Source organism: Neopelma chrysocephalum, unplaced genomic scaffold, assembly GCF_003984885.1.
Source record: "Neopelma chrysocephalum unplaced genomic scaffold, ASM398488v2 Primary Assembly neopelma1_96, whole genome shotgun sequence".
Lineage (NCBI taxonomy): Eukaryota > Metazoa > Chordata > Aves > Passeriformes > Pipridae > Neopelma > Neopelma chrysocephalum.
This window is the reverse complement of record NW_020897759.1, coordinates 2,330,006-2,344,013: the sequence shown is the minus strand read 5'-3', so window position 1 is coordinate 2,344,013 and position 14,008 is coordinate 2,330,006. Positions and strand designations below refer to the sequence as shown.

The 14,008-nt window shown below is 39.2% G+C and overlaps 1 long non-coding RNA gene across 2 annotated transcripts; it reads right to left on the bottom strand.

Moving 5' to 3' along the window:
• Window positions 1-5,613: 5,613 nt before the first annotated feature.
• Window positions 5,614-11,324, bottom strand: LOC113972741. 2 transcript variants are annotated; one of them, XR_003535984.1, is made up of 4 exons: window positions 11,235-11,322; window positions 9,771-9,818; window positions 7,512-7,655; window positions 5,614-6,065 (listed from the first exon to the last, which is right to left on the bottom strand). It is a non-coding gene; the product is annotated as an uncharacterized LOC113972741 (long non-coding RNA). The 2 variants fall into 2 exon arrangements; XR_003535985.1 differs by lacking the exon at window positions 9,771-9,818 and having other exon boundaries at window positions 11,235-11,324.
• Window positions 11,325-14,008: the final 2,684 nt, after the last annotated feature.

Genomic DNA, 14,008 nt, shown 5'->3' with positions numbered 1-14,008 from the left:
TGCTGGGAAAAATGATAGAATGGGTGATTGCGTCTAGCAAATATACAGGAAATTAAAGTAGCTTCCTTCCTCAGCTCCCAAAAATTGTCTGAATACATGGAGCGTAACTTAGAGGAAGCAGTTGAGCAGCAATGATGGTAACAGGACACCCTGTGATACCAATAGCAGGCAGAAACAGAGGTGAAAGTGTTATGAAGGAATGAAACGTGGAATTGAGTTTGGTTTCCGGCAAGTAAGGGAGACTTACCCATGTAATAAAAGAAAGTTCTGACCTCTGCAGAAAAGGAGTTATATATGAAAAAAGGAAATAATTCCCTTTATCCAGGCATTATTATAAGATAATTCAAGACTAAAAAATCCTAAACACAACTGCAGTATGCATATCCTCCTGTCCCACACTGGCAGTTCAGGGCAACACACTTTCTAGCCATGCACAGTAAGCTCAAAGCTCTAAGAGCAGCCCAACTACATGTCCTCTGAAAAGCCTTGTGCTTTTCAGAAAGCATCAGGCCTAGAACACAGACTAAAAAAGCTTTCCACACGTACTGCAAATCCTGCAGTTTTGGTTTGCATGAAGCCTTACCGCACATTTGCAGAAAGGTGAACCAACACATGCACCGCAAGTCTGCTGCTGCCTGAACTTAACACACAAAACAAACATTCATATGACTTTATAGAAAATACATTCATATTGCTTCATAGAAAATGGAGCTCTACACATATTCCTGCTGGAGGGAAAAGTCATACATACGGCACAGGAGCTATGACATCCAAATGTTGTGGGATTTTCTCTGGTTCTGATCTGCGATTCCAGCCAGCTAAGCTCTTGGCCATCATCAGCATTTTTACAAGCCTACCCATAGACCTTCCAATGGTTTTAAGAAAATATGTCTTCTAACTGAAAAATGGCATGAAAGACCAAAGTCAACAGGTTTTAACCATGCCATTAAAAGACTACAAACTAAACACTCTCTGATTATCTTTGTTGTTTCTGGTCTCCCATCCTCCCCTCATTAATGCAACGGTAAATTACCACTGGAGAATGAATTAAACAAGTAAATTTACTAATTTAGTCAGATCACCTAAGGAGGACTAAGTGACTGCTTTCAGTGAAGGATGAAAATATAACACCTGGGGTCATTATGCAGTAAGCTTTGCTGCTGTTGTTGTGCAGCACATGCCAGACTGTGGAACAGAGCTGAATGTCTAAAAGCACAAGAACAGGTGATGAATATTAACACCTCCAGATCAATTCCAAAGCCCTACTACTGCAGAAGTGTTCCTGCTGGTTGCTATTCTCCAAGACCCTTCTCATTTCCTGAAGTCACATGGTATAAGACAAAGCTCTGCAACAATTATTCTCTCAAAGGTTTTTTAAACTACAAACCCCATTCAGTAGAGAACACCACAAACTGGTGTAGTGACCTTTAAAGTACCAATGTATCTGTATTAGGAAGTCTAAACACAATACAGTCTGGCTTAATGGCCCGTGGTTCACTAAACAAACATCATGTTACTGCACATGGAGAACAATGTACTTGCTATTGGTTTTGTGCAATCAGAGTTGGAAGTGTGCAAACACAACCCTAGCAAGATGGCCACCATTTCCTACTACTGACATTTGTATTGCTGCTAGTAACAATTATTAGACACCCCAAGCTTTTCATTAAGTAATTGAGTTGTATATTTCCTTTATATTTTCTCAATGGGCAGGATCCTGGAATATCTAATAACAAATCTTCTGTTCTAGAAAAAAAAACAAAACAAAACAAACTTTTATGAAGTTTCTGTGCATTTATTAATGTCTTTCTCGCTGGTAAAAACATACGTCAATCACCACATGACAAATTTCCTGCAGAGGAGAACTGTGATATAATCTGTGGTGATGACATACAAGCATATGCTTGTAAGTATTTGGAAAATAATTTCAAAATGAGTTAAATGCTACTTCTAACAAAATAAGGTTCTCTGAATATCATAATCAGTGATGTAATTCATAGCCCTTACAAGACAGGAATATGTTTTTGGCTATATCCATTGACATATACCATACACAATCAAGATTAAATTCAGTCTTGACCATTATGAAAAGTGATCTTTGGGTCTTTATTTCACAATTCTAAGGGCCTTATACTAAAACAAACTTCTGTTTTGCAACAGCATTGCAAAACAACTCAACCTCCAGGCTAATAGTCAAGACACTGAAGGTTCATTGACTTTGGGAATTTTGGGAAACTGGAAGAGAGATGCAGTTCCACGCAGAATTGCCATCCAAAGGGAGAGGTCCCCCCTTCACCTTCCTCCAGTGTTATTCCTGCCTTCCCCCAGCACTCAGCAAGCCTTTTTAAAGTAGCAACTTCCCATCCACCCTATAAAACCAAACAGAACCACATTCAAAAGAGGCAGCTAAAGCTGTGACTCAGCAAAGCATGAGGGATGCACTGATGTTTGACCACTGGATACAGGCACATGCTTTGCAGAATTCAGACTCAGATGGTTTAGGTGAAAGACATCTGGAGATAGACAAAACTCATGTAGGGAATAAACCTGCTTTAAACACAGTAACATTTTCCCTCCAATAGATCTATTATTTTACCATAGCACCAGAGGAAAAACCGTCACCAGATACTCATGCACAGTCAATTCTTCAATCAAATTCCTTAGCATGTTTGAACAACAAAAGCCACGTCTATAAAATGAGTTATGTTTGGGACCTAAACCATAATTAAGCTCTAAACAGATCCCTAAGTCTACAGATCAGGTTTCACACATGTGATACAAGTTCATAAAATAATTTATTAATTTACTGCTTATAAAAAGTAATCCACAAAGCAGAAAATGCAATCTGAAAATCTATCAGTTCAGATCTTACTACAAGGTGGCATAGAAGAATCATCCTTCCTTAATTTATTTTCATTTTACGTGTATTAAGTCATTGACCAGAATATTTTTTAAATGCTACTTAAAATTATATACGAATACACATGTTAAGAAGTAGGTCATAAAATGAACCTCATTGTTTGCAATCATCCTTATGTGTTCTTGCCTATGCAGAGACAGTTCTTAAGACCAGTGTTTTGATCCAATACTGTAGTTTTAATACATCACTTATTTATGACTTACTGTAAAAGGAAAGCATTTTTCTTCCCCATTCTTTTCTGAATGCTTTGCATGCTCTTTGCATATCAGCTTCAAAACCACATTTAAGAACAAATAATGCAAATGTACCCTTCTCCCTGTGCTCTTGCCCAGGGAGCTCAGGTTCTGACTCAAGTGAAAGCAGACATTCTACCATGTACACTGCTTCAGCACCAGCATGTTATTCAAATTTTTTTTGACTGAACTCACAGAAATTGTAAAAATAAGTTAAAAATCAAAAGTAGCCACCCTTTCTCTTTACACATGACATAGCTTTTTCCCAGTGGTTGCAAAGGTAATTCCAATGAAGACAGATTCTAGCAAGTAAGGCTACAGAGTACTGAAGCTCAAGTTACAGATACAGCTAATGAACTAGAAAAATACTTAAACTTCTAGAGGGCTTCTTGACCAGTGATAAGGAAATAAAATAAGGTAAAAATACAAAAAGCACATTTAGCAATACTGATGTTAACATGTATAAAACTTCAGGGCCTTAATGATCATTTGTCGCACAGCATTTAAATGAAGCTTCTGAATCCAAATTTAAAGAAAATAGATTTAAGAGACAAGTAAATTTTGGCATCACCTTGATCTACCAGGTAGATCTAGCAAGGACTGGTCTTACGCAAATTGGTCATTTAAGTTTGTAAAAACCAAACAGATGGGAGACTGAATAAATGAGTGGAACTGAAACTGCCAGAGGCAGAAACTCTTAACAAGTTGTTTATAAGTTACAACAAAAATGTAAACCTAAAAGGCAAGAAGAAACTCTTGTCCTTTCTAAGACTGTATACAGAAAACAACAAATATTTGTATTTTATGCAAACATGTTTGGTTACTGAACACTTTTCTACTTAAGTTTTTACCTTTCCCCTTGACAAACAGGCACACAAACACGCTAATCAAAAATATCACATTTACCAGGGCATTAAATATCAAAAATCAAGCCATCCTTTTTAATGCTTCTTACACCTTTGGAAGTCAAAGTGTCATGCTTAGTATTATTATGGCAAATGACCACAAAAGGGACTGCAGCTGCACTATTGATCTTTTTATTTAATGGCCATTTGTCTTAAACAATAGTAAACAAAACACTCTTTTTTCTTTCATTTCTTCCTACGCATTTAAGCATAGCTTTAAACTTGATCTCTGAATTGCACCTTTCTTCTATAAGCAGTGAAAATACATGCTATTTATTTTCTAAAAGCTCAGTTCTAAGCACATCTGTATCTCAGTTAATTAGTAAGATGCTTCCAAGCTTACCCAGTTGGCATAAAATGCATTTATCTTTACTATTGTTAGATTACTTTATCCTTGTTCTCAGATGTTCCACAGATACATTGCTTTTACATATTTTATATATGTATTCAAGAATAACATACACCAATTATTATTTTCTCAAACAGGAGTGATGAAGTTTTCCTTATAAGATTTTTTTTTTTTTTTACTTAAAAAAAGACAAGTCACTTTGCAGAAAATTATGTGCTTGGATCCCATGTCATGGGAGAAGATTGTATTACTTTGAATTCATAATGTGACTCTTCAGTCAAAAAGTCTGACATGGATAAAACCAAAAATTATGTGAAAACCTGCAGGTCCTTCAAATTAGTTTTCACAACAGCATGCTTAAAGGAAACCTCACACTGGACAGGCTTCCCAGCTCACTAATAATTAACCACAGTTTAACAAAATATCTTGTTGTAATAAATATGCAAAGCCTCATGTCAGTCCAATTTCTTTCTAAATAAAAATCCAGTCCTTCTGTTCTTTGACAGGTAGAAGACTGACAACTGGTCTCCCACCTAGAGTTAAACTGAAAAATGCCTTGTCCCTCCTCCTGGCACTCTGCACACTTGTTTCATTCCAAGGATTACAGCCTTGGAGACTTGGTGTTCCCAACAGCTGAAGCCCTGTGGCAGTCACTCCATCCACACGGTCCTGCTGTGCACCCAAATCTGACTTTTGAAGGAACCTGAGGCCACTTTGAACCCCAGAACTGGTACCTGCAGTTACCAATCACAGCTTCACTGTGCCCACCGATTCCCAGACCATGGCCAGGACCAGCTTGGGTCCTACAGTGGCAGAGTTACAGGAAAAGAATTCCACAGGTGGGACCATGAAGATCCCATGATCTCTATTTTAGGACCTTTTAGGAGTGCCTGACCCTATTTTTCTAAGGATGAGAAATGTATTCTCACTGGGCACATAGTCCTAGTAACCACGTAACATAAAGGAAACAAAAAAAAAAACCTCTTTGGTTCTTAAATTTGTTCCACACCTTAGAACAGAGAGTTTCTGAGCTGGCTCTCAACTTTATTTTTGGTAAACTTTAACAAAGGTTGGTGGCAAAGCTGTTTTCTGGGCATGTGACACAATTAAGCAGATCATTTTGTAAGCACTGGAACTTACCCTGTCTGCTTAGATTCTTTGCTATGTAGTAATACAGCAAAGCTCACACTACAGTGAATAAACTGGGAATGTAAATTTGTCTGCGCACCTATTTTCACGAAGCCTGCGGAAAACTAGCTTTGAACTCTTTCTGCTCTGTCAAATTTAATCAAAAGCAGCCAAGAAGTTCAAAATGTCTTGAGTGTCAGTAGAGAGAGGCTGACAGAAAGGATTACTGTGCAGGAAAACCCAGCTGAAAAGTACATTCTTTCGCCAAAAACATTCTGTCAGCTCATTGCAGAGTTATGTATTTAATAGGTCATACAGTAACACACTTGGCAGATGAAAGTATATAAATTATTTGACTGGGATCTTTGTCTTCTCAACTAGCTATCCCCAGATGATTACATTCTGTTAGCAGAGCCACCATGGGCAGTTTTAGGATTCAGACTTCTTCCCATCCTTGGCTCTGCTCAGAACTTCCGTCTCACTTCTTGCTCCTGTCAGCTCCTACGAGAGTTCTCACCAGCCAGCAGAGGCTGTGAAAATGAGAAATAGGACAGCAAGTCGTAGTAACTCAGCCTTGTGTGCTCCCCTCTCTCCTACAGCTTTCACAGGCTCTTCTGGCTGCGGCTGCTGCCTCCCCAGCCGAGCCGATGACAGCAGTCAGATGAGCTGGAGGCGGCTCTGGGAAACAGGAAACCAGCTGGATACGCAGGCAACGGGAATGGAAGCAGCTACTAGGGAGGCTCACAGCTTTCCCCCATCGACCTCCTCACACAAGAGCTGCGTTGCCACAAAAGCTCTTCAGACCTGCACAGCTTCAGCCTCTGTGGGGCACTAGGCAAGTAAAGGTACTTTGCATATCAGATGCCATACATTAGACCAATCAGTACATTGGTTTAGCTCCAGAATTGATGCTAAACCAATTAAATGTAAGTGAAAATGAAATAATAGTTCTCCTTTGACTATATGCAGAAGTTTTAAATAGCTACAAATCACACCCTTCCTCCAACACCTTCACTGCTTTCCCAAAACATTTCAACAGCGTAAACTGTTTATACTTCAGAGGCAAGTGCATACAATAGGTACAAAGCTTGTTTTCAATGCAGTAGAGAAATAATTACCCTGAACTTTTTACCTCCCACCCTCAATTCCTCCCCAAAAGAAACAATTGCAAGGCTCAACAGTGATTTAGCTGAACGCTGACACTGTGATTCAACAACCTCACATAATGCTCACATATTCTTACCCATCCTCAATGACCAACAAAACTCAGAGCAGCAAAAAACCCAATAAAAGGAACTTGCAATTTCCTAGTCCTGGAGCTCTTCAACCTGCATACCTCATGTATGCTTGGGGGGGGAAGGGTAAGTTCTCCAATGGAGAGATTTATAACAAAAATAGAGAATTTTCACACCTACAATACCTAGTTGAACCAAACTGCTTTAGGGTAACTGATTAACAGACCTATTATTTATTAAGTGAACTTGACACAAGATCTGTGTTTCAGCTTCAGCTTTAAGACTTCAATTCAGTTTTCTACATCTGGCACTGAATCTTTCAAGAAGACCAGGACTCACAGTCACAACACTGCCACTGATATCTGGCCCTAGTGCAGGAATACATCTCTGCTCTAGAGAACAATTCATCAGGTGCTATTGTCCAGCAGAAAGCACAGATATTCTTAGAAACTCTACTGAAATATAGTCAAAAGCAAGAAAAACAGCATGATATTGGTATTAATTGGGTAGAAATGCTTATACTCTGCTCTTCTTGTCAGGGAATAAACAGATGTTTGTACAGAAGGACACTGGAGTGGAAGGGTGGAAAGTCATCCAGAATCCATTAATTTCAGTGCAAAATTAAACATCTACTCCAGACTCTGAATAGCTATTCAGGAAGCAAAGACTTGGATCACAGAAACAGGTTAAAAAAGGCAGCAGCTCTGTGGGGGCATTTATCCTATAAATTTTTGGTTTTACCTAAAGACTCAGTCTCACAAAATGCTTGTGGCTCTGCAAATGAGAACCCACATTTGACTTCTTACAGGCAAGAAACCATGTTTATTGAGTTTACATATAAAAATATAGCTACACTCTCCAGAAGAAATTAACCTGCAAATAGAACTGAAAAGAAAAATACAGCTTGAGGAAACTTCTTAGATCATAAGGTCTTCAGTGCTCACAATTTTTCACATAGATCCTGAATCAACTTATTCTATCCCACACCCTCAGAGACATTATTTCAGCCTACGTTTTATGAACATTATCAACAGACCCTCAAAGAATTTGCTTCTCAATCCCTCTCTATATGGTGCTCTTGCTTGTTCACTTTCTCAAAGAGTGAGCCCCAAAATACTGTGATTTAAAGGGATCAGATTAACCCAAATGAAATAATGGCAAGGTGGGAATAGTTGGCAAGTATAGAAATGCAACATGAATCATCTTTTTCTTCTGTAAAAGCTGATTCTTGGAAGTCTGACTTGGCAAAAGCACATCTAGTATTCATTTGTGCCTTTTTGTGCAGCTGTTGGAAGGAACTCATGGCACTACCTGTAATTACATTAAATGTGAAGAAAAACAGACCAGACCCAATTCGGCAAAACCCACAGTTTAAATCCAGAGTCTTATATTTGAGATAAAATAGCTGTTGTCATCTTTGGAGTTTTTTACCAAAATACTTCCCATTTCTGGATTAAAGAACCTTCTCTCACTGATAAACAATAAGTATTTCACACTTTTTAGCTTCTGTGGCCTCTGGAGCAAGCCAGTTTCTGGTTTCATTTTATTCTCAGGGTGGGGACAACTCCTTTCAAAAAAGAAAACCAAAACAAGTTAAGAAATACCTACAGCTGTTCTAAAGACAAAAGGCCATATTTCTCCTCTCATGTCAAGTTATAAAGTACAAATTGAGTATAACTGCTTATGTCAAAACTTAGGGATTACACCTTCTGCTTTGGCAAGAAGACCAGGATATTTTTAGCTTTTTCTTTTATTTAAGTTGGCATCCCACAGTGAATGATCCGAGTTTTTATCAATAATTCAGTCATACTCTCTATTTCCTACAGTAAAATTCTTCTGGTTCTCTTTCCAGAAGTTCTTCCTTATCCATTTATTCACCAAGACAATGCTTGAGATTTGCCAAAACCAACATGATTGGTGTTGGTTTTTTTGGTAACACTACCAAAATGTTAGGAAGAGACAAGCAAGCTTTTTATTTGTTTCTCCTATCCTGGTGGCATAGAAAAAAGCCACTCATTTTGAGCAAAGGAAACAGTTTTGGATATTCTATAAAAATAGTGTGAAGGGCGAGAAGTCTTAGAAAAAACTCAAATTATTTAGGTGTGCATACAGAAGGTCAGTTTGTGAAAGGGGTAAAACCTGCCTTCTTCCTAGAAGAAAGCCCACCTTCAATAAAAGTCATTAAATACCTGACCGTGTAGAACAATTTAGGATTCCTAAAACTGAATCTGAATGGCCATTTACAACTCAGTAACAGTTTGGATTAGTGGATGTTTGCACACTGAAATGCACACTTGCTTAGCTGTGTCCAGGGATGTCCAGAACCCCAGGGCAAAGAGAATGGAGAGAATTCCCACCACAGGACCTTATTCCCAAGTTCTACCCTACATGCCCTGTCTCAGGTTGGCTCTCAGTACACAGTAGAATTTTTTTTCTCTGCTGGTTCACTTTGGGCTGTCTGAATTCAAACTGACTGTTGAGATACAGGGAGAAAGAAAGATACAAGCCCCCCTCCCTACCCCAAGCTCTGGGATTTTCCTACTTCTTTTGAGTTGCAGTTACCTAAAGGTTCCTCAGCTGCATCACATCCATTGTGTTTGTCACTTATAGGGCAATGAAAGCACCCCACGATTGTCAGACCCATTTACATTTGCTTCAGACACTAGTTAAACATAATGAGCAAAGCAAGTCTGTTCTTGCCATGTGAAAGTTTAAGTTCTTTAGGGTTTGCAATTAGCTTCCCAAACACGAACACACAAAAACCAGGGCTATATCTGACACGAGCTGCTCTTTCAGTTTCTTTGAAGGCATCTCTCAGAATCCTCTGTCCAGGGAGTGGAAAGCTATGAAATACCTCTGACACATCACAATGTACAGGTAAAATCTCCCACCTGACTTTCCACATTCTCCTTATCACAGCACAAACTCCTTGAGTTTCACATTTCAAATAAATCTGAGTGTTAGGTTAAATGATGTAGAACAGCTCTCTGAAAACAGCACCTCATTTTTTGATGGAGAAACTCCAGGGTTCCTTTACACCTAGAACAGCTGGATGGGCATAGGGAGGGAAGGATGAAAGAGGAACAAACATACTCAGGTCTGGTTGGAGAAAAGATGTCAAACCTAAACAATCCACAGTGTTCAGCTTTGCAATGACTTCACTGCATCTTCCATGTGATACATTCTAAGCATCAACTTTACAACAGTTCTGATGGTTTGGCACTTTCCAAAACATTGCAGTCAGTGCTTACGTATACCAATATGGCTTTCAGAAGCAAAACATTTATCACTCATTGAGAAAAAATGGGAAGCAAAACCTATTTTCCTCCATTTTCCATCTATTTCTAACTTACAGTGCTTTGCCCTGAGTTTTCATTAGCACCAGGAAATAGATTGTTTAGTCAAATGTGATGCTTCCCCCCCGCTTCTCATTGCTTCGGGATAGCTGTTACACAGCTAGTTCTGAAGCTAATAATCGTATACATACCTGGCTTATGTACCTGTGCTGCATTGACAGTTCTCCAGGATCACACCATTTTTAAAAATGCAAGTTTTTGAGGACTAAAAAAAAAATATTCTGTTCCCTCCCCTAAAACCCCAACCTTTCTCAATCAAAAACAAAGCCCATCTGCTAATTCTGAAATGCTCCGACGTGGCTGACAACACATCCCAAAACTCAACCAGCTGCATTTTAAGTTCTGTAGGACAAGAAAGAATGTGCTAAAAAAAAAAAAAAAAAAGAAAAATACTCTGCATCACATTTTCACAGACAGTGGCATTTAGAACTGCCTTACACTGCAAGATGCTTGCTTGGGGGAAAAAGCATTGGTGTTCCCACTACTGCACGCGATCAAACATTAAAAAGTAATCTAAACATCTTGTTTCAACAAGAATATATCACGATGAATAGATCTACAGCAGAAGATCATTAAATTAAGTCTCATCTCATGCACATGTTAGCTACTGTTTTGAACTTAGGACAAACAGAAGAAAATCCCATTATGTCATAAATGTTGGAGACTCAATATTAGGGCTCAAAAGACTGTGACCTCATCTTGCACAGGTCCCTAAAGATCCAGTGAAGGGTGAGGGTGACCAGATGCCATCTGGACAACGTGGCCATTGTCAAACACATGTCAGGAGACCAAGGCCCAGCACATGAGCAGGACCTAACATGAGAGAGTGTCTTCAGCTACACTTGTGCTCACAAGTCTGACCTTTTCCCTGCCTGCTCTAGTTCTCCACCTCCCTCACATCAGCCAAACCCTGCTTGCTTCCCCTGCACCCTGTTTTATGATACCAACTTTGTAATTTCTCAGTCTTTAGCTCTGTTTCTAACCATGCTCTTGCCTGACCATTTAAGAGGTGCAATTCCTTCAGCACTCCATTTCCTTCCCTACCCCCTCCCATGCCTGTGGAGGGCTCTTCCCAGCCCTAACCAGTTTGGCATGAGCAGCCACACACCAGTCAAAGCTCTCTGTAGGCACCTAAAGAGGCATTGCTAGAGATGACAAGCCCTCAGTTACAGAAATCAGCTGAATGCAGAGACCCACAGGCTGTCCCTGGGAACACCTGGGCTTTGACAAGTGTTGGTACCTCTATGACAGCACAGGACACCAGTTGTTAAGTCAATTCAAAACTGATCTCTTCCTAAATGCCACATGTTAAGACAACCCCTGATCACAGGAAGGTACAGGGCACAGACACCACCTGAGCTCACTCTCAGCTACCAGGCCAGGCAGAGTGATGAGCTTAGCACTAAAAATAAGGCCTACACTAACCACAGTGATCTTCAAAATCCTTCTAAGGAACCAATACAAGAATATGTCACCTAAACATCCAGTGTTCTGAGAAACAAACAGCCCAGATTGCCCTATAATTGTAGCAGAGTGAACATTAGAGGATGAACATGGGCTCTTTGCAACCATAAACATCACTGTCTTCAGGCTGGGGTAATTTGTGCTCTAAATCACCCTGAAGTCATTTGCTTACAACATAACTGATGCTCAGCATGTCCTAAGAGCAGTAGAAAATCTGAAAAAATTAGTGCCGTCCTGGATAGCTTATAATTCCTACCTAAACTATAAAGGTTCTAAAGGATCCTGAAAGGCCTGGGAAAACACACAACATACCAAAAGCATTTGTTTAAATCTGATACTCACCAGTAAGTGTTGGGGTGTGAGGAGATATGCAGTAAGAAGGGCAAGAATACCTAGGACATTTGAAGTTTATACATTTAAAAGATTTCCAAACCAGGAACTGGGTAGAAGTCCCCAAATGTTATAAATGTTCTTAATGTAAAGATTTATTTTTACTTATTCACTTAAATAAGCACGGGAGAAAAAGCTATTTGTATACAAATGCAAATTCGAGAACTTTCTGCTAGTACTAAAATATGTCATGAAATACACGTTTCTTCAATTTCAAAGTGTTGTACTACAATTAAGGGAAGAATAATATAACAATGTTACCCTCTTCAATTCATTTTTTGTACAGAGCATGCAATTTTCTACTTGGCTAATCATTTAGACATGATTATGAAACAAGAATATACACATCGCTGAGTCTCAATTGAAGAGCACGAAGCTCATTTATTACAAGTTAGCCATGTCAAAAAAATGAAAGCAGATAAATGGAGTTTTACTGCTAACTAGCATCAAAACAAGATCACTTTTCACACAGTTTTTTTCCCCCTCCAAGCTGTGGCAGGGGATAGGGAAAGGAGAAAAGAGAAAAATTACTGCAGTCCATTATTTATTTAACAATTGTTACTTAGATTTATTGTTGTTTACAGTAATTGTTATTTAAAAATAAACTACAATATTTTATAATTAATAGCAACCTATGAGTTTGAATACAGATTAAAAAATCCTTATACCACATTAAGATATACACTAAAAAAGATTAAGCAATGTATTGCTACCTAATTTCTTTGCTCTTAACTGATTTAATGGGTAGTGAAATGAAACAAATCTCTGGATCCATTTTCAAATTAAACTCGTTTTTTACAACTAGCAGGTGTGCAGTCTAGTGGCCTTCTCATCTTTAATAAAAGCATCTGCTTTCATTGGATATTCCAATGAGTTTTTCCTCCCAAACTACCATATATCAGCATACAAAGACCTGTTTAGCAGCACAACTGAAACAGTACAGACACTGATACTTGGTATAAGGTAAATTAATCATTCACTCGAAGAGTTACTAAAAATAGGAAAGAATATAGTCTTCAAAAGGGAAGAGCTTTTATGTTTATCATGATCAGAGCATCACAAAAGTCCAGCCAGTGCTTCAAGGGGATCATTAGTTCAGATGGACAAAGGCCCTACCAGCATTCAATAAGCTTTCTGACCCAGACCTATCAGCCACAGGGCAGGTAGGAGCATCTGCCAGGAGAGCAAAGCAGAACAGTATGACAGGAGTGACAAACACCCACCCATCCTTGACAGAGGGGGGAATCACAAACCCAGTGGCTGCCATGGGGGCAGCTCCAGTGACAAACCCAAATAAAACAGCACTTGCCTCTGGAAAGTGCAAGACACCTACGTAGAGGAGGTTTTTGGAGGAACCACAAGTCCTAGAGGCACTGCTCAGTGTCTGGCAATAAAAATTCAGCCTCCACTTTTGCTCACCTGGCCCCGTGCACTAACTGTGCCGAGAGATGTGCCGGGCATTTCTCCATCAGAAATTCTGGTTGGTTACACAGGACACGATGTTAAATAAGAAAAAATGCAGAGACAGACATTTTTGTTGACAAGTGCCAAGAGACAGTCACAGTTAAGAACAGACATGAAAAAATAAATTTCAGGTGAGGGATTGACAGCATTACTGCAACTCGCAAAGACCAGAAAATGGTTTTCCACCGCAGATTTTTAGGAAAAATTTTAGGATTTGGGGGAAATCCATTATCAATGCTGTGGATAGTCCTCTTTGGTTTAGCACTCAGAGTAAGACTTCAGAGCATACAGCAGTCCCAGAAAGCACAGAGCTCACTGATGGTAGGATTCAGGAATGCGCTATAACACTAATGGGGAAGAGGATCAATATCTCAGAAGAAAAAGGAAACATTCCTTTTCACTGGTACAGTTTGGGTTTTTTTTCTTGGAAGGCAATTCAGTGGGCTTGGGAAGGTAAGACTGCAGCTTACTGCACTAGGACACAAGTATTGCACTTCACTAGAAATTGGGGGATTCCTAGTAAAATAAATTCTTGGATAGCCTTTCTCCTCCAGGCTTTTTATG